Below are 21,556 nucleotides of genomic sequence, written 5' to 3'. Positions count from 1 at the left end.
GCTTCAATTGAACTGTTTACACAACACCATCTGTCCCAAATTCCTTTTGCTTACATGCAAACAAATTGGTTTCCTCTAGTCTGAGCAAAAATGCTGCCCACGATGAAATTAATTAAAACCTAAATTACATATTCAGACTAAGCACTTGAAGGTTCTCCTTGAGGTTAACAGAAGCAGAAAGAAACACATGCTGATCTATCGGCACTAGCTTTTACATTGGATGAAGCTTTCCCTGGCCCTACCACAGAACAGTGTGGAAGCACTCTTCTACATGTTATTAAAATTGGCCTTTTGACAAGCATGCAGTAAAATGAGTGCACGTAAGTGCAAGAACTGCCCCTCTGGTTCTAATCAGAGTTGTGTTGCTTGTTTTTGGTGAGCACCATCTGTACCCCTAACGGGATGAAACTCAATCCAGATGCCTGCTATTTGGCAACACCAGCACTGTCTCATCCTATACTCTTCACTGGCTTCCATCAACAACATGGTGGACTCCCCCAATGGCAGTAGAGCACTCCGTCATGTACAGGTCTTGACTTTGGTGGAAGTTTATTGAAATGATCAGACGTTCTTTTTGAAATTTAAAAAGAATCTAACAAAAAATCGCAGCATGGGTCCAGAAATAGAGAGAGCTGTGAGAAATCTGGCTCATGGTCTAAAGGGAACTCTCAAGAATGTGTTGCGTAAATGCAGAATTTTAAGAACATATCAGTAAAAGCCTGAATATATGTGTGGAGAGTTTTTTTCCATGGTGAAGGTTGGATTAATTTAAAGGTAAACATTCACAACTTTTAGATTCCACTTAAAACTTAGGATAAAGATCCCTTCTGTCGCTTCTCTTGCTCCAATGTTAAAGGGGCTGTACTTCTTCTGAAAATAGGATTGCCTCCATACAGCTCTCACAGACAGTTTCCCAACTCGTGAAATACCGATGCTTTGTCACGGCCCTCCCATTGGCGTCTGATACAACGCACAAGGCACTCACATGCATGCGTAGCCGGACCGACTATCAAAACAAAGAACAAAGAAGCTTGGATTACAACACACAGAGGGATTGTGACCTTATTCTCTAGTCAGGACGCCATTACTCCACCATATCTTTACATAGCCAATAGTTGTTTCCTGCTATATTAATGTTCTGAATACAGGAACAGCCCCTTTTACACACAATATAATTTAGTATGGGATTAACCAATTGCATGTGCATGCATATCAAACCTTCTATGGAAAATACCACGCATATAATCAGTGCATGAGCAGACTATACTTTATCAGATCAAATGCATTCACTGAGCCACACACACACTCACATATACCAGCCCACACACACACACACACACACACACACACACACACACACACACACACACACACACACACTTTCACTCAGATCCTAGAAACACCCCTTGGTTGTTACACAACAGCAAAATCCTGCAGTTTGCCCCAGAGTGCACTGCTCTCTTTGAAGTGAGGAATGATGGGTTCATCTCAGTAAAGAACTCATGCTGTAAAACCATGCTATCTGTTTGTCTGTCTGTCTGTTTATCTTTCTATCTATCCCAAACTTCTCTCCTCCATCATTTATATGTCGTTTTAGCAGGAGCAAGCAGATAACAAATGTATCACTTACTCTTAGTTACAGTATAAAGAGACAGCAGTTTGCAAAAGTACACCAGCCTTTTTGCATCACCGGCTATTTATAAAATAATTGGTGTCATAAATCTCTGACCATGTGGCGCAGTGGCTGAATTACAGTGTAGTGTACACAGTTTAAAGAGCCATACATCAAACTCTGAACCAAGCCAAAACCAGTAAACAAGCCATTAGACATAATGAGGTATTATTTATGGTTGGTCTAATTCTGAAAAGGAGAAATGTCAACATAATGACATCAGATATTAATTAAATTTGGTATGGAAATACTTCATGACAATTTAATCCATCAGCCAAACCTCAGAAGTGCAACAACGTCAACAAAAATAGTTTGGGGCAATTTGTGATGAATGCAACTCAACAACAAACTTGTGACTGTCAGTTTTTAAGCAGCGTAAAGATTTCCATATATTTAAACATATGGAAATTAGCGTCTTCAAGTCAAATTAAGAAGCTGAAAGTATTTTGTTTCTGCAAGCAGTGTTATTCAAACATCCCTTGAGAATAAAGCAATGGATTATTGGAGATATTTTCAGGTCATCTATACAGATTGTTAATTGATTAAATTGCCGTTCAATGTTCAAAGCACAAAACACATTGTTTAATTTTCATGGTAAAGTCATATTTTGTATTCATATTAAAATCTTTATTAAAAATGTGACACATTAACTTCAATGTGACCCAGCTCATATGTTGCCCTTTTGTTTGTGCTTAAGAGATATTATGATGAGCTAAAATAATCTATTGTCATAAATAGCTGTTGCAGGCAGTTTAGATGACACTCTATTCACCACCACAATGTAAATCATCTTTTTTTCTGTCAGTGTTTTTACTTCTGCAGCATACTTGCTTTGAATTTTATGCATCCAGGTGTAGAAAGTCAGACATGCCTCAGAGCATTCCAAATATAATGATACCTTTTCTCCCTGTGTGTCCCAGTAGAGACCATTAACCTCATACAACTTCAGTTAAATCATATGTTGCAATATATCAGCACCTCAAGATTTATTGTGGTGTAACATACAGACAGATGGACCTTCTCAATCCTATTTTCCACTAAAGGCGTCTGTGCTGCGTTCCGGCTACGCCGTGGTTTTGTTCCGTCCCCCGCCACGCGCCATTCCACACCTGGAGCGTCTCAGAAGCGGAGCATCTTGCTGCCCGACTCACAGATTATATTGTCTCTACAAATACTTAACAGAACCATCACGTGTTTATTAAGATAGTATCTACCTTCCACTCCAAGCACTCCTGCAATTAAACTCCATGCCTTCTCTTTTCTGGCGTTGTCCTGTGGTGTCTATTATGTTTTTCCGTCTCCAAGATGAATCTGTTGTTGATATTGGGGGGTGTATTTTGGTAAATTGACTGGATGCTCTCACTGTTTCGGCTGTCTGAACAGCCCGCGGCGCACGTGAAAATAAACCTGGCTGGCACGTATCTTTAGCGGAGAGAACGGATAGCCGATTCATGCACGCTTCTGGGACGCTCCGTGGTGCGACTGGTGGAATATCAAGCATTGACTTGAATGGCCGTGATTGCTCGCGGGGAACGCGGCGCCTCCGGAACGCAGCGCCGACGCACCCGGTCGAAAATAGGGGTCAGTTGTACTGCAAGCAGTAAGTGCAGCAAAGTAAACACCAAAAACGTAACAAATGCAGTGGTGTAAACAAACCGTGCATAATGATAACATAATATGTAGAGGCAGTGATTGACTCTCTGCTATCTCCATGTCATGTAATGCCATATACTGGCTGGCTGGCTGGCCCATTGTGTACAGTAGATGTAGGCTCTGATCACATCATCTTTCTGTGGGATCTAGTTCGGTGCAAGCGACTAAAGGCTTCTACATCTAATAAGCAGCATACATCCTGGATTGCTATTGGAATAGTGGCCAGAGATATGGAGGCCAGACAAACACTACCTAGTGTGTAGGAGCAGAGGAATGCTCCATGCCTGCTCCCTGGACATACTTTTATCTGATTGAAAGCACACAGAGGCCCATGCGTTTATTTAGGCTTTCTAATACAAGCTGGTTAAGCCTGAGGTTAAATCTCCTACACAGCTGCAGCAGAGTGACTCAAGTTCAAGATATCACCCGGACAAACCCAGGAAAACTTTGTGGTGACGGTTTTCTATCAGTCCATATGTCTTTGTGTTTCTGGACAGAGCAGAGGCATGCGCTTTGTTTTCGCTACAGTCATGTGTATTTTTGGGTGTGAAGGAAATGTGGCTGATGTAAGAAAAACTGTGTAATGACACCCTTGTGGTTCACTGATCCTACCCAAGGTCCTCCATGTGTTGGCTATAACCATAGAGTCCCTCACATGACCTCACTATGCTCACACAACTCATCCTTCTACCACCTTGAATACATAAATATTGTACACATGAGGAACATAAGGACAATGGATTATGCTCTAACAATGTCTTGATTTCAGCTCTGTGGGAAAAGGAGGTGGGTATGTCCCAATGCTCTGCCGTCTGCTAAAGTCTGCATGTCTCTTAAAAATCCTGTGTGGTGAATGTAGACCTCCCATAAAACAAGGCTTCCAGACAAGGGTGGCCACCTCAACTCTACCTCCACACAAACCTCCCACAATGCATTAAAAAGGCCAATAAACAGGGCTGCTGGCAGGCAAAGAGTGGGGAATGTCCAGGGAGTAGAGAGAGGATGGTGATATGTGATGGAAGCAGAGAGACACAGCCCGTAAATTTGTCAGACGATTAGCTCTGTTTAATGTTATATTCAATATTGCTTTTTTTTAGGGAGCAGGGAGGAGAAAGTCAGAAGGGGGAGATATTTGAGATGTTTATAAATAGGAGAGCTGGAGCCTGCACATCTGATAAGGGAAGGCCTCAAACAAAGCACCAAACACAAGAACAATAGAGAGTAGCAGGGCTTTGGAAGGGATGGGGGCCCCAGAGAGGGGCGGCTGAAAGGCCCACAGTGTAACAGGATAGAGAGAGAGGGAGGCAGCCAGCGCCATGCTGACAGCACCACTCTGAAAACAGCACAGCAAATGTGTTTTGCCATCATCTTTCACCAGTTCAAAGATCAGCTGCTACGTTTTGTTATTCAGATAAAATCTAGAAATTGTACCATCAAATTCTTGGAGGGGCAATGCTTTTTGAACAATGAATGAAATCAGATTTCAAATATGTTAGCGCTATCTGACACAAAACTCCAACACCTTCCATGAAATAATTCATACAGTAAATTCAATACCATGTACCTTTGGATGGTGGGCCTGCATTTGGATGGAGGCTACACAGGCTACCACCATCATGGGTCATCATAAAGCAAATGCCCTGGCTTAAGCTAACCACCACTGCTATACTTTGTCAGCCTTTTGAGGATCTTTTTAGTGATAAACGTTTTTTTACTTTACAAGTTGACCAACCTAATGGACTGTCAGTTTTGGGGGCTACGCTGTCTCATTTGTGGAGGGTGTACAGGTTCAATGGTTCTACCTTCATTGCCTGCGTTCTTCGGAGGATCCAGTCTTTGAAATAGGACAGCCTGACGTCAAAGCGTACAACGTAAGCTGACAGCAGCTTACGTCTTTATTATTGCATGTGACCCATTAAAACAAACAAACAAATAATTCAGTATTCTCCTGGGCTGATGCGTGTAACAACGTGATGAGGTGCATGATTCCCTCAAGTTGTATCACAAGTTTGTCTGTGGGATCAGAAATGACAGTAATGGTGATATATGAAGGGAGGAACAAGCAAAAAACTGTCTAGAAAATGTTAGAACTATCTAACAGAATACCAGGACAACATCAAGTCAAAATGGCCAAAGTGTTACGGCTGCAGTGTGTTTTAGAAAGGATTCTAACATATGCACCAAACTGTTGGTTAACACATTTGTCATCTATTATTGTTTCACAATAAACAAACAGTTTGTTACTGCACAATAGAGACATGTGACAGGTTTGAATAATGACAAAAGCCCACAGCATCAGTGCCCTTTTCCTATGGTGTTTTACTTTGTGCAGACCTCCATCATTGTGGCTGGTGGTGTGCAACAAAAGATTATTCCTGCGGCCAAGATGATGATTTAATAGCACATCTAACTATGCTAGAGAGGCTGATATTGTTTTTCCTCCTTTTTTAATCCTCATGTGAGTCAGAGCAGCATTGTGTATTTTGTAAAGAGGCTCTGTTTTGGAACCATTTAGACAGAATCACACCTAATACACTATGATTGTTATTGTTCATATTTTCACATCTATTTGTCTTCCTTCCTCTACTTTAAGTAATTTTTTTAAGCAGCAATCCCCTGTTTGAAAAAGACTAATTTGAGAAAAACACAGAAAAAAAATATTAAATACATTTTTGAACACTAAAAATTCTGTATGAAAGTTCACAAGCTGAAGTACATCACGCACACAACAGACTTTTTTGTGTACTAACACAGCCCTTCCCACACTGTACTGAGAGATTTCAGGTGGCCAGTCAACCATATCATTTGAATCAGAGTGAGATCAATGGACTTCATGAGCGTGTAGTTTCATATTCTCTGAGTTCTGCAGTACTACATAGAATAACCCCAGAGGGAGAATGGTACTCTTTGAACTTTGGAGGAACATTAGTGCAGGAATGTGGATTATTAGTGTTTGAAGTTGGTTATACAAAAAATGCAGCCCACTTTATGTTTTCTGACTTAAGAAAGCTTGGTACCATTTGAAAGCGAGTTCAAGGAAATTAATTCACAATCAAAAGCATCTCCCTCCTCACACACTAACAGGTGTATTGTGATATCTGGAGTTGTTGTATTGCCTGTATTCTATGTAAATTGTAAAAGAAATTCTATTTTCTATTTTCGCCATTATTGACTTTTAGTTGTAGTTATTTTATGTCTTTGTTTTTGTAAAGTAACTTTTAGTGACCAGGGTGAGGTTTCACTATTAGCCGCCCACAGGTTTCTGACCGCCAGTCTTTCTCTTTCCATGTGAAAGACATATGTTGTGATTTATGTTGTATTGTTTTCTATGAATGTGTGCAAACCAATAAAACCAATAAGCAAGATAGTACACATACAAGTATGGGTAGGCAAAAATACACTGAGGTGTCCTGATATAGGACAATAAGAGACAAGATAGAAGCAAAGATTGCTTTCTACATTGCCACACATAAGAGAGTGGCTTTTATAGCATAGCAACATACAACAAGAAAAAAAAAAGCTATGCCTACACGGTCGGCCATTTAAAATCATCGAATCCGTCCCAGTGCTGGCAGGGGTTGATAAGGCAAAAGAGGTGACATAAATATGTAATTTTGGGCCATGTTTGCATACATTTGCTAACACATGAGGTCTGTTTGGAGTATTTTATATTATACAGTATATTTTGGCCATCTAGAAATTATGACTTGAGCCATTGCTGTACAAACACTTTCAAGCCAACGTGTACCTCATGTGACTGTGAAACATGTGGTCCTATTCTGCGGCTTTTTTTTCTACAAATGGCTGGTTGAATTTAGATCCCCTGCTGGCGGCCATTTGGTACACCACAAGGGTGGAGAAAGATAAATCTCTTAGAAATTGTGGTTCTTGCCTGATCTGGTGGTGAAGCTACAACATGAGCCATAACCACAACAAGAAGGTATAGATCATTTTGATTAGAATTCATGTGGATGTCATATAGTACAACAGTACAATATTTTTGCAAAAATACACCATCAGTGATTAAAAGGAAGGAGTCCACTACTCTATCAAAAACTGACATCAGCAGGTGTCAGAAACATTTTTGTCGCAGCAGTTAAAAAGAACGACGAGCTAAATCCCTTAGCTTTCTTGGCTAGAATTGACATATTATTTATTCTCCAACCCCGAAAATACATGTATGGACAATTTTGTCTGGCAGTTTGATGAAATAAGTTAAATGGGGAAGTTGTTTTAAACATACATTTTTCAAAGAGTGTAAGTGTCGACATATCTGTTACCATACAGTGATAAAGAAATATTTTGACATTGTGGGAAATACACTTATTCATTTTGTTACCAAGAGTTAGATAAGAAGATGCACCGTCGCCACGTGTCGGCCTTCGTCGGCTGCTGTCAGCCGAACAGCCAATTCATCTGATTGGCTGTTCATCTTGAAAACGAGAGTGAGGAAAGCAAACAAGCGACTGTGAGACACGCAGGCGCAGAACGTACGTGGTACATAGTCTGTGTGGTGTGTTCCAGTGCTAACTTTTGACCAAGACAAGGGCGACGTGGGGCGACGTGGGCCAACGTGGGCCGACGTGGGCCGACGCCACGGTCGGCGTTCGTCGCCATCAGTTCCTGGCCGTCGGCTTGGTGTGTCAGGGCCTTAAGCTTAGCATAAAAACTGGAAAGGGGGAAACATCTAGTCTGGCACTGTCTACAAGCACCTCTAAAGTTCACAAATTAACATGTTATATCTCTTTATTTAATCTGTACCATTGAAGGCAAATGTGTTAATAAGTGAGCTTTAGAGGTGCTGGTAGGCAGACTTTTTTACCTTTGGACAGAGCCAGGCTAGCTGTTTCCCGTTTCTGAAGTAAGCTAACTGGCAGTAGCATCATATTTACTATACAGATATGAGAATGGTATCTTCTCATGTAACTCTCAGCAAGAAAGCTTTTTGTTTTTGCAAGTTTGTTTGTCTGTCAGCAGGGTTAGGGAAAAAACTACTGGCCCTATCTAAAACTTGGTGTTAGGGTGTAGCATGGGCCAAGCAAGAACCATTTAGATTTTGGTGCAGATCCAAATCACTGGGCGGAAATGTAGTTTTCCTTTCTTTAACATTGCGAGATAGGGTATTTGTGCTGCATTCATGTGGTTTCAGAATAATCTGAAAAATTAGGTCCTGCCTGGGAAAATTCACACTGCATGCCTTGGCTGAGGTCTATGCTCTTAGAATGCTCTTCTAGTTTAAAATACTAGTTTACTACACAGTTGTTCGTACATAAATATTTGTTGGCCATTACAAGCAGGCCCCCTCGCAGAGTAGTCTATAGGCAGCAGACAAGCCTTATCAGTTCCAGTGCTATCTGATGAAGGGGCCCCAAAGTTGGTAGTGGCAGAGGAGGCAAAACTAAGGAGGAGAAAAACGAGAAAGGTGGGGGTGTTCTGCTCCATTAAGAGCTGCAGAGGGAGGTATATATATCCACTGCTCCAACAGTCTTTTGCCTGTAAAACTCCTCAGCTTTGATCACAAAGTACAACAAAGAGAGCTTTAAATGTTTAAACACACACAAATACACACAGGTAGGAAAATACAGGACTAGGAAATACCAGAAAGATCGATAAATAATGTTATGACACAGCAAAATGACACAAATGTGTTCCAAATGGGAGTCTGAATGAAGGTGGGAGTTGGGACACTATTTTGTAGTTTTTGGACTGAGGTGAAGCAAAAACGTTCTGGTTCCTGGAAGAAAAGAGATCGAGACTAGATCTTTTTTTCTGAGGCAAGGGCTTCTCGACTTCTGTGTTTTGTCAACTCTTCTTCACTAGAACTCCAAAAGACCTTTGACGTCAGGCTTCCCCAGACACTCACTCAGATTCCTAAGTGTAACTAAATCACCCCAAAGGTCATGTGCATCTATCAACCCTAAGATATATGTTCTGTTTATTGCCCATGAAGATCATTAGCATTTCCTCCCCTGCTGTCTTCTGTTCAGTTGTACAAACATCCACACCAATTCAATTCTCCACACTCAGAGAGCCTGGCCTGATTCACAGTGAGTAGCTCAAACAGCCATGCAGCAGAGACAAACTCCATGCGCAGATCGAGAGTCATAAACGCCGAGGTCCATGGGCTCTTTGTTCTCGATTCACTTCCTCTCTGTCTTCCAGTCAGTCCCCGCGCAGTTCCTGTCAGTCTGGTTCAGTTATTTTAAAAATGTTTTCAGAGGCAATAGGCCTGAACTTCCTTCAGGCATCACACATGAAAATAAAAAGACACCATTGTTTTGTTTTTAAAAATGTGTGTCTCTAGGATTCTAGTAAAAAAAACAAAAAAAAGAAGAAGAAGAAAAAGTATGCATTTTCAATAACTACAACATTTGTAACCAAAACTGTGTTCTAGCTTTTTCATTGTCGCATGTTCATGTAACACATTATCAGGCATAATGTCAGCATGTTTATGACGCGTTCAGCTAAGCCTGTGGAAAGGTATGGTTGAATACTATTTGAGATATGACATGTAACATATGAACCAGGGTCAACTTCCTTGTATGTTATTTGGCCAATGAAGGTGATTCTGATTCTGATGTAGACAAATCTGGTGGCTCATTTACGTTACACTTCCATTGCTGCAGTAGTCTATATCCTTGACGTTCCACTTCCGGGATTGCCCCGTTGTCGCAGGAAATTCTGCTGGATGCATGTATTTTTGCCGATGTCCGTTTCCTTCTGTTTTCTTTGTGTTGGAATTTTAAACTCTGGTGGATTTATGAGGACTATGGTTGACTGCTCCTCAGATCTCTGCATGCTAAATTGAGACAGCTAGCTAGAATATCTGTCAAATCTGAGTTTTCTCTCGCATGACTATTTTACAGCTGCTCCGTGGGGATCTTGACAATTGTGATTGGTTTAAAAAAATGCCAATAAACCAGAGCACGTTTTTCTCCCATCCCGGAATGCTGTGTGGACTAGCCAGACCCTCCTCCGCTCCGCAGCGTGTGGATGGTCTGGCAAAGCGAGACTATAACTACAGTAACAGAGCAGAGCTAAACACTGACAGTGAAAGATGGATGTGAAAAAGCTTGCGTGGAGTAGCTAACCTATAGGAATTACTTGATTAACACATGATACTGTAAAAGTGGAAGTACTTGTACCCAGCTAGCAAGAGATATGCAGGGTAGTGGCTCACCGTCTGCCTTATGTAGGTATATTGCTCAGACCTGCAAGGTCTGCAAGCTGCTCAAAATGCTGCTCAAAACATGAGGATTTAATAATTATGGAGATATAGGACAGTCTGTCTGTCTACTTCTGCCTACAAACAAAAAAAAAGATTTGTAGGTAATATTTTTACTTTTCCACAATTATCTCCCAAGCTGCAAAGTTCTGATTTAGTAGTGATCTCATGGCTGTCCAGAAACATAAAGCCTTCATTTCTCATACAGTAGTATATTCCTGTTGCACAATGAATTTAAAAGAGGCTTCTGGCTTTTCTGTGTCTGGAAGGCATCGGGGGAAGTGTAGCAGAAGTTACTTTATCTGACAAAGTGAAAGGGGAACACTTTTAACAAGATAAGCTCTGCACTTACAGCATATGAGCAGTCAGCATAGAGTGCGGCTCTGACTGTGATTAAAGATGACGGATATCATTAAAAAATAATGAGCATGTTCCATGTACGCTCCTCATCCTTACATTAATAGGCTTATGAGCTGACAGCAATATACTGCATGCTTCTGCATGATGAGTGGAGCTAAAAAACATCAGCTGACTGGAGGTTGGTTGTTACACTGACAGCCAGGGGCTCTTCTTTATGGTTCACCACCGATTCCAGACTAAACAAGCCTATATTCCAGAGAGAACAACATACAGTGTATAGCAGAGACAGTTTATTGTGGAATGTACAGTACTTGTGCACAAAAAGAAAAATCACACACACACACACACACACGCACACACACACGCACACACACACGCACACACACACACACACACACACGCACACACACACACACACACACACACACACACACACACATAGAGGCAGTTGCTGTAGTGGATGGTAGACCACAGGGTGTAGGCGGACAGCCAGTGAGTCAAAATGAGGCCCAAAGTAACCACTCTGAAATGAACGCTTTAGAGGACAGCCAAACCACTACATCAAACACACAGACACACACGGAGAGCTAGTGAGAGGAAAGAGACACTGAATCCAAACAGTTGTTAGCGATGTTGTGTGCAGACTAAAAGGGCTTCAAAGTTTGGAAGGACAGCAATTTCTCTTGACCGCTCCACTTTCCGATTCATTGGGAAAGTCTTTGAGGAAAAGTGTTTTGAGAAAAAGAGAGGAGAAAAACAATGTGGCCCACGCCAAAAACAAAACTCTAGGTCAACAAAGAGATGAGATCAGTCAGGGAACTGATGTTGCTGCTGGATTTTGAACTTGTTCTCCTATTTTAGTGTGAGTCTCATGATAGGAAATAGTTCATTAAAATCAAACATACTAAGAGCAGGAGGTCATTAGCTTTGTGTAGTTCTCTGATTAGAGCCACAGAGGGCCTGAATTCATACTCGCATTTATTTATTAAGTAACCTTGTTTGGTCAGGTTTAAAAGCTGTCTAAGTTAGGTCAGGTTTTCCAAAAGCTCTCTAAAATCCACAAAAATATTTCCATATCTTACATACCACAAATGTGAGAACACTGTTTTTAAAAATAAAATAATGTTTTTTAACACTTTTCTGTGATGATGTAACTTATTTGAATTATGCTGGTGTCCAACACTTGCAAAGCCTATAAACGTCGCAGTGTTTTTTATATTTATCCTACTTCTCCAGGCCTTTTTAATGCTGGAATGTTGAGATTTTTCTTTCCATGAGACATTTATCACCTGACATTTTCCACCAAATCTTTGTCTACGACTACGGGGATTGTTGTCTGTCAATAACCACCAGCTAACAGTGGCTGCTATGGGGACTTGAAATATGACTAATGTCACTGAAAGGACATAAACACAGTTTCTCAGGTCCAAACAAGGATCTATTTTTATATGAGAGGATTATTTAGTTTGTAGACAAGAATTACACTGACTCATTGTTCAGGAAATATACCTTTAATATAGTATTGATACAAAAATGGCTTTCTTCGGCAAAAAATACTTTCTAAAATGATTTGTTGATGAATGCTTTACATGTTTGTAAAGCTGTAGAAATCCCAAACAATTGCAGCCAAAAAAAAACACTTTCAGATGATACGGTATGTCTGTCTGAGCACATCTCTCCCACAATCCTTGAGGGAGAATCGTGTTTCTCTAAAAGCTTTCATGCTGTTCCAGAAAGTTCGGAGTTCCTGCTGTCTGTAGTCCGAGAGCTCCCTGAACTGTGAGGTCAGTGGGAGGGAAAGGTGGTTCAGGGTTGGAGCCAAAGCCAGATACAGGCCAGAGGCCAGAGCATTATGAAACACACAAACACACAGCTGTGTGTGGACAGCCTCCCACTGTTCTTGCCGATCCACCACAACAGCCCACTAATCCCTCTTAGATCTGCTCATCAGGGCCAGACAGTGCCCATCCAGTGGCGCTGCCGCATCTGGTGGAACTAAACAGCAGAATAATCTTGCCTTACAGCCGCAGCAGAATGGAGCAGGGGGCCCATGAGGTGGGAGTCCTGAGGGCCCTCACCGGATCCCCTACCATTCCTCTCTGGCCCACTGAGAGAGAAAAAAACATGAAAGAAAATGTTGTGAGGACATATGGACCTCAACCACACGTGTATAAGTTGTTTTTTTCATTCAAGTGAGGATAATGTCCACATTAGAAATATCCATCGAGGTCAACTGATGCCTTAATATAATTGTGTGTCCAAGTTATATTTGTTTATATATTTTTTTTATAAAAAGTAGAAAACAATAAAGGGCAACACAAAGCAACCAGACTCTTATGCAATAAAACCAATACATTCTTAACTAGATTAGGTGCAAGAGGATTTGCATGACTGCCCCAGACTCAGCAGCTCCAAAAACTAAAAGCCAATAGCTGAATTTGAAGATTGAAGATTGTCTTTATCTGCACACAATAATGAAATTATTCTCTTTTCCCCTATAATAGGAATGACTTCATAGTATAAAATCACATTTGACTACTGACAAGTTTTCATAAAGGTTTTAAAAATGTTCCTAACCCATAGGATCTTTAAGTTTTCTTTAAGAATATATAAACAGTGTCTGTAGGACACAGGTTTTTTTCTCAGTATGATCTTTCTGCAAGTTAAACAGATATGTAGTAGCAAAACAATTCCTGATATGCGCCTTTCACACAGACACCAAATACCACCAACAGAGAGATGTTTTGTTACCACTAACCAATAGCGTAGAAGCAGGCCCACATGGAATTCCGTTGACACCTCCGCAGATTTTCTGCAGATTTTGAACAAATAAAAAATATATCTGATGAAACTCAGAATGTTAACACGCCTCTACCCCAAGCAAAACACATTCAGCTAAATTCTTCATTCAATTTTCACTCTGGATCACCACTGAGAACTGTGAAAAGAAATCCCTAGATTAGTACAACACTCCAAATAATGATGAGGACAATGTAAGTCCCTCTAGATGATCCAAAAAACACAGTGATGATCAATTTGCCAGCGAGAGACAAAGCACATGATCAGGAGGCTATTTAATCACTCACATTCCTAACGGAGGTCACCCCAATCTTCTAGATTGTATTTACACTAAAAGCTTCATGCGAGCTGACCTGATTTGGACTCCTATTCTGTGACAAAAGGCAACAAATAAATGTCCCTTGAGAAACAGCGAAAATCCAAGGAACGTGCCATAAAACTACTGTTTAAGCATACTGCTGAGGTGGATGTTATTGAAAAGGATACATTACAAGGTTGACCTAAGGTCAGGGCTCATTCCTTTGCTGGGGACAAGCTAACAGCAGAGCAGTGGGTGGAAACAGCTGTCTGCATGTTTTTTTTTTCCCTGCACCACCTCAGTTACACTTCATCCTCCTTTTAAACACGCCCATTACCAAAACATGAACAGTCCTCTTCACTTACTCCAGGAATGTTACAAAGCTATGCAGGCCTCTCTGCATCTATCCACTGCAGGAGATAATATCTACATGCTGACGTGTGCAGGGTCAGGGTTGCTCATAAATCAAGCAATAATAAAACTTCACATTGTGTTTGTAGGATAGGCAACCAAAGAAAGCCCATTGAGTTAGTAAGTAAAACGTGAGTTTATTCACATAGCCCTTTGTGAGCAAACATCATAAACTGCTTTACAGTACTATATATATTACAGATATTAAAACTAATGCATTGAGTGACAGGTTTTAGGGTACAGGGACAGCCAACACACCTCAGTCAGAACATCTACATGACCTATGTGAGCCTCATGTGGCTCAGAAGGTAGAATTAAGGAAGTAGAGTGGGTTGGCCACATCTCGCTATATAAATGCAGTCTTTTTACCTACAATGCATAACAGTAGAATTAGTCAAAAACCACTCATTTGACATGCTGATAAAGACCTACTCAAAAGTGCACCTACATGTTTAAGAATTGACCTTACCAATGAAGAAAAAAGACCACATACATTGTTCCAATTTAATAAAACAGCCTCTGTGGCACAAATAAGAACCTCATGTTGTCCTGTATTTAGCTGCAGAAAACTCATCTTTACCCATCAACAAGTGTGTAATGAATAAATGGATATCATCTGCATAGCAGTGATTATAGCTACAGTACCTTATAAAAGTATATCTTATCTGCCCAAGGGTTGGTAGGAACAAGGTAAACTGAAAGGAGCCCAAAGGGGAAACCTGATGCACACCTCAGGGAAAGGCAGCAGTATAACATTTCCTCTGCAGTTGGCTTTTCTATTGTTAGGTGCTATTGAATTGCATGCACACAGAACTGACATGCATGGTCTTGGTCAAGGGAACATGATTTTAAAAGGAAAATATAGCATGTCTGAAGCTATAATCTTTATTGCACTAGCTGTTTTTCAGACTAGAAGAAGTAGCTGCAGTTTAGCAGATTGTGCTATTTGCCATCTTCTGCCAAGGCATAATGCTCACTTGAGCATAAACAAAAAGGATGGCTGTGAGCCAGGACAAAGCAGAAACACAACTGCCCATGGCATTATTTGGCTTGCAAAGGCTAAAGGTTAATTCATTGTTGGGAAGAAGTAGTAGAATACAGACAGATGGGAGGGAAACATCAAAATTCATTATGAATTTGCTTTCCAAAGCATAATTTGTCCCGGGCGAGAACACACACACACACACACACACACACACACACACACAGACACACACACACACACACACACACAGCTTAGGAGACAGGCTTACATGGGGTCATATTAATCCAGGCTCCACTGCTATTGCAACACCATTATTTTGGCATTTAAAACATTTGCATATTTGTATTTATGTTCACATTTAAATTACTAGAAAACTGGATGATACACACACATGCATTGCCTCCACAAACCGGCCTGGTGACACCAACACATCTTGCTACAGAGGAAACCTTTTTAAAGGAAGCTGTCTGACAGGATGACAGACCCCAGTGTGGCGGCGAATCAGTTGTCAAAACAAAAACAAGCTGCAGGCTTTATCCTGATGTTTATATTCTGAACTTGTTTTGATTATCATGGGAGTATCTAAGCTCTGCTCTCCAGTTGTACATATCAACATTTTACATAGCGTTGCACTTGTTTGTTTTTAGTGGCGTGGGTGTGTGCAAATGCATTATGGATTGCAATTAAGTCTGCTTTTCAATCGTTAAAACATGTGTGTTTTAAATGGCATCTAAATTAGATGTGTTATTTCTATTAAAAGGCAGAAGTCTACATGCTGTCTAATTTTATATTAGTTAAGCATGCAGGATCCTGCATCAACCATCTGTGTGAGCTGTAAATGTTGACTTGATGGTGACTTAGAGGAGCTCTTCCACCCCTTATTTATCTACTTCCTCCCTGCCATCTGAAAATGAGGAGGCGTCCCAGCCCCTGGACGCTGGTGCCTGGTCTGCAACACACCATAATCCACCACAGACTTAATGAGCTTAATGTGCACTCCCAGGCCTCAGAGCTTAAAGGCATGTGCACTGCATGCACTGTACTGCAGTGTTGCACTGTTTGACTCTGTCCGTGTGCATTCTCCACATAAAAGAAAATCAAACACACAAGCATTGAGGTGTGTCTGCTGCTGTGATTAGTCATAACTTTCTGACAACATCATCTTTCAGTATACAGTAACAGCTCTCATCACAGCAGTTCTCTGTGAGAAAAGAGAGACATAATCTTATGAAATGTTTCAGAAAGTGGTTTAATCATTATCATTAGACTCACAGTACGTGTCTGTGACCATCTGGTGCCAAAGTGACTGTGCAAACAGCTGACATGCATCCGGTGCTGATTGAGGCCGAGCATACAGTAGACTTTCATTTGTAAACAAGCCATATGTCGTCATGCAGCCTAAAGTCTTTAGGGCAAAGTAAATGCAGACCAGAGCCTTACAGTGGTGCTGAGGCTTCCAAGAATAGGAACAGATTTCAGAGCTTGATTGGGGATAAACTGTGATTTAGTCCTCCGACCCATGGTCCACTCTGCCCCTAACACTAACACTCACTTTCTCTTCTGCTGCAGCAAATGACCACATTACAAGCACTGCATGCCACACAAACTATAAATCAACATTTGTTCCTTATTTAAACATAGGATCAATAATTAAGAACTTCTGTCATTCAGATGGCACAATATCTGATGAATAACTAATATAATATGAATACTATAAACAAAGAACCCCTACCAATATACCTAAGCAGCACTAAATGTATTAATGAAATATACCACAGCTGTGAGGGTTAAATTAAGTGAAACCTAGTAATTTAAAATAAGATTCATGGCAATATTATCTTCTAGTTTGATACATACAATGTGTGACCAATATGCATGGACAAAATCATTGAAAAAAGCATGGAATCGGGAATTGTATTATAGCTCTGTAAGAAAAAACCCAACCTGCTTTTCATAAATGCCGTACAAGCTAAAGGAAACTTTAAGCTGTGCATTTAGCATACAGTAGAGTTAATCTGACTAACGTTGTAGAACTTTGAAGATTGTATTTGAGGGATTATTGCATTAAAGGTCCAGTGGTGTAACGTGTTTAGGTGTTCATTCTCAAAATCTGTGTTGCCCGTTCACAAACTTGTCCTTTTCATGAATTTTTGCCACCACCATCAATTCCAAGTATTCCTTTTCCATTTGCGTTTGCATGAACTGGGGTAGATGCTCCATATTCATGCGCCATCTTGAAATACATTAGCCGGTAAGGGACATACAGGACATACTGCTCCGCCTTTCGCATTTTCGCTGTCACATGATAAACTCACAGGTGCTGCTAATGCTGCTAATGGGTATCGTAGCTTCCTGGCCCCGGCAAGTTTGAAAAAGGAAACATGGAGGACCGCACATATTCAAAATCCAAATTTCAGGAACAGGAGTCTTCTTCTTTGCCCAGAAAAATAAAAAGGATATTGAAAAGAGCAAGAGAAAAAAGCGTGAAGTCTACCGTAGCTGTAATGCGTACCTTGTACTGTGTGGCGCAAGAGAGTTGATTGCGATATATGATCTCAACGGTAGATGGAAGAAATTCCTACCCATTGGATCTTTAAAACCCAACCTTTACACTCAAGTCACTGAGACTGTAAGTGATGAAGAGTTTGTTATTGCTTGGGTATTTATTTCAGATCATCTTATTTGTTTTCTGAAATCAAGCAAAGCACAAATTTCTTTCTCCTCTATCAATTGAAAACATTATCAAATATCTACTATTTAATGTAACTCCATGACAAAAACTGGAAATTTGAAATACTGTGTGTTGTGAGTTTTACATAATACAACTCAATATGAATGTTGATGGACTTAAAATGTTTGATAAAACATAAGGGAACGCAGTCAATGATATAATTGCTTGAACAAATCTAATCTCCAGGGTGATGCTTTTGCAGGAATGAGAAACCTGTGTTCCACTGCTGTGTCTCAATTAGTTGAAAAGCAGAGATATAGGACAGAAATCAAGGCGTAGCTGGCCAGGAACAAGAAGGATCTTCCTTTTATGTAGACTTAAAATGAAACGTCATTTGGCTGTCAAATTGCACGGCTATTGTCGCTGGTTTGTTTGACTGGCCATACTGTATGTATCGTTATGCACAGTCAAAGCCAACCAAATGTTAAAGTGCTACAGTTTAAACTTACCAAGCAGAACTGAATGAACTACACTCTTTAAGCCTGTTAATTGTGTGCTGACCAGACTCGTACATTTAAAGCTCCTAAGCCATCACCGTCATATTGGCCAGTTTAACATTTTGTCTCTGATCCTGCAGAGCCTCACCATCATCAACATAATTTAGTGAAGTGGTGAATATCTCACCGCTCATGTACAGGAAATACTCTTCTTTAACCATGATTGCTTCTGATTTGGCTCCATCACCGCTGCAGCTGTGGAAAGTGTAAGAGTAACTCCTGAGATGCAGAACTCCTTCATGCACATTTGATCACTAAAGCACATGCAAATGGAAATATTGTCTGTTTCCACTGCACTAATCTCCTATTACTGCCACGTTATGACAACTGATATTATAAGGCTTTTTTTTGTCCTGGTATCTGAATTTATACTTTTCGAAGATAATGTGACAGAGTGAATGTCTTTTTTCAGTTTTACATTTAGAGCACAGAGTTCTCTGTTCTTATGTGGCTGATTAGATTCATGGTAGCTAATCAGGGAACAGTCTGAGTTACAGTTTTCTGAAGGGTCATTAAATTGTACACTATATTCTCAAAGTCTACAGTTCTGTGGTAACACATTTTGATATCTGAGTGAGGACAAGGCTAACAACTGAATCTAATAGACTGAACAGGACTCTGGTTATGCTAACTCTTGAATATAAGATCAGTGAAATATGCTGCACTTGAATTATTCCCTTTCAATATTTTTGCTTCAGTTCTTTCAAAGTGGTACAAGAGACTTATGTTAAGCACTCCTACGCACTCTCTAAAAAGCTTGAGTGTGCTCACTGATCATGTTTTGTTTTGAAACAGTGCATTCCATAAATCGTACATTTTGTTTTTCTTTTCTATTGCTGGCCTAGAACTAATCCATTACTTGTGAGAAGAGCTGAAAGGGCACTGATACATTTAGAGTTCATGAAATATCTGCTTCCAGGTTCTTTTAACACTGTGTGGCTTCAGGTTTTCACTTTAGGGCTTTGTTGCTGTATCCCTCCACCCCCTCAGGTGCTGAGCAGGAAATTGAGGGATGGATCTGTACACAGTGAAGGACTGATGTTACCATGCTGCATGTGCCATGCTATCTCAGACCCATGGATAGAGCTTAGCAAATAAGGTTTCAAATAAGGTTTTATAGGTTTCCAGTGACATAAAACTGAACATGACATTTACTTGCTATAATTAGCTTATCGACTTATCAGCACTTACTTATTTGTGGTAATATGTATTACTCAGGATTATATACTGTATATTGGTATGGTATTGAAACGACAAACACCAAATGATACTGTACAAATGTAATATATACTGTACATGTGTTTATTTCAACTGTACCACTATACTGTAGTCAGATGTGAGAAAACAACCTGGTATATACAGTATTTTAATAGGCGACAATAGGTGGGGGTAATGCCCTACCCAGCTGCAATTTACCATTAAAACGAAGAAGAGTTATTTCCGGTCAAGGCATAACAGCCACGCCAGTTTGAGACAGCACTACCCTGTCAAAATGTACGTACTATACAAGTGAGTACATAGTGTGTACACAGTGTACTACATGTAAGTGTACTCACAGAAGTATCCAAATTGAGACACAACCTAAGAATGTGTAATTATCAAAGCAAGAAACCTGAAAATGAATATATGAGTATTAAGTCATGAAACGATACAGCCTTTAGGTATTGTAATAAAAAGAAATTAGTTATTAACTAACTTAGGTTATTATCTGTATGGGAAATTAGCTGCTGTTCAAACAAGACACATATAATACTTAATTTAATCATATGCTGTGCAACATTGTTCTCCATGTCAGGATTATGATATGTGTATGAACTGGGGAGAATGTAAACGATAATCCTTAATCTTCTTAGGGAATTTAAGATGCTTAATTAAAGACTCCATTCAACAGAACAACACAGGCATTTCGTCATTCTAAAATATTGCATTTATTACATTACTTCGATAAATAACTCGGCTTCATTACAAACGTTTTCTCATATGTTCATCAGAATAGAAACACACCATTATTCTTCCTCTGGGCATTCAAACATGATTGAAATTGTCTTTCATTTTGAGAGACAGGACAAGCAGGACAGCGGATAACCTTTAGGACATCGAGAGATTTGTCTAAAGTAGGGATGACATTTAGTTTAATGCAAGAATGGAAACTTTCTGAATAATACATTTTTAAATCCACAAATCTTTTAATCAAAATGGCCCTCTTGGATCATATTTCATATCTCACCACAAGCTACATGAAACAACACAACCCCACCAACACAATCCCTGGTGTTGCTTTTGATGCAGGGCTGTTTTCAGTCTGAACTCCTGTTTATGGTTACGCTTCACAGAGATAATGGTTTAGGTTAGGGTTAAAGTGCTCATATCGTGCTTTTTGGCTTTTTCCTTTTCCTTTATTGTGTTATATATCTTTTTGTGCACATTATAGATTTACAAAGTGAAAAAGCCCAAAGTCCACCCCAAAGGGACTTACCATCTTCCAGAGAAAAACTACTGAAGCTCACACAACTGTACAAACAGGTCTATTGTAGTAGCCATTTACTGCGCTCAACAAACAAACGTAATATTGTAAACCGTTATCGCCATGCCATTCGTTCATATCAGCTTAGGTTGCTACAGCACTACTTACTGCAGCGACTAGCTACGCAGTGCTTAGCTCGGTCACTGTGTGCCTCCCAACAAAGATGAAAGAGAAGTGAGATGCCTCACTCTGTAGCTAAAACAGAGAGCTCAGCACACAGGGTGAAAAGAGGAGCTGCAGCAACGTGCGGTACAACAAAAATATGGTGTTTTCTGAAAATTAAACCATTTAAATCTATTCTGGTACAACCTGTAAATACAATTATGAACCTGAAAATGAGCATAATATGAGCACTTTAATGGATAGGTTCACAATAGTTTTAAGTCTGTCTGATAACAATA

The 21,556-nt window shown here is 40.1% G+C and overlaps 1 long non-coding RNA gene across 1 annotated transcript; it reads right to left on the bottom strand.

Annotated features, from left to right (window-relative positions):
- Positions 1-12,405: 12,405 nt before the first annotated feature.
- Positions 12,406-13,805, bottom strand: LOC120575351. The gene is made up of 2 exons (XR_005641976.1): positions 13,669-13,805; positions 12,406-13,017 (listed from the first exon to the last, which is right to left on the bottom strand). It is a non-coding gene; the product is annotated as an uncharacterized LOC120575351 (long non-coding RNA).
- Between the last annotated feature and the right edge of the window lie 7,751 nt (positions 13,806-21,556).

Source organism: Perca fluviatilis, chromosome 15 (assembly GCF_010015445.1).
Source record: "Perca fluviatilis chromosome 15, GENO_Pfluv_1.0, whole genome shotgun sequence".
In the NCBI taxonomy this organism is placed as follows: domain Eukaryota; kingdom Metazoa; phylum Chordata; class Actinopteri; order Perciformes; family Percidae; genus Perca; species Perca fluviatilis.
This window is presented reverse-complemented; position numbering and strand designations above follow the sequence as displayed.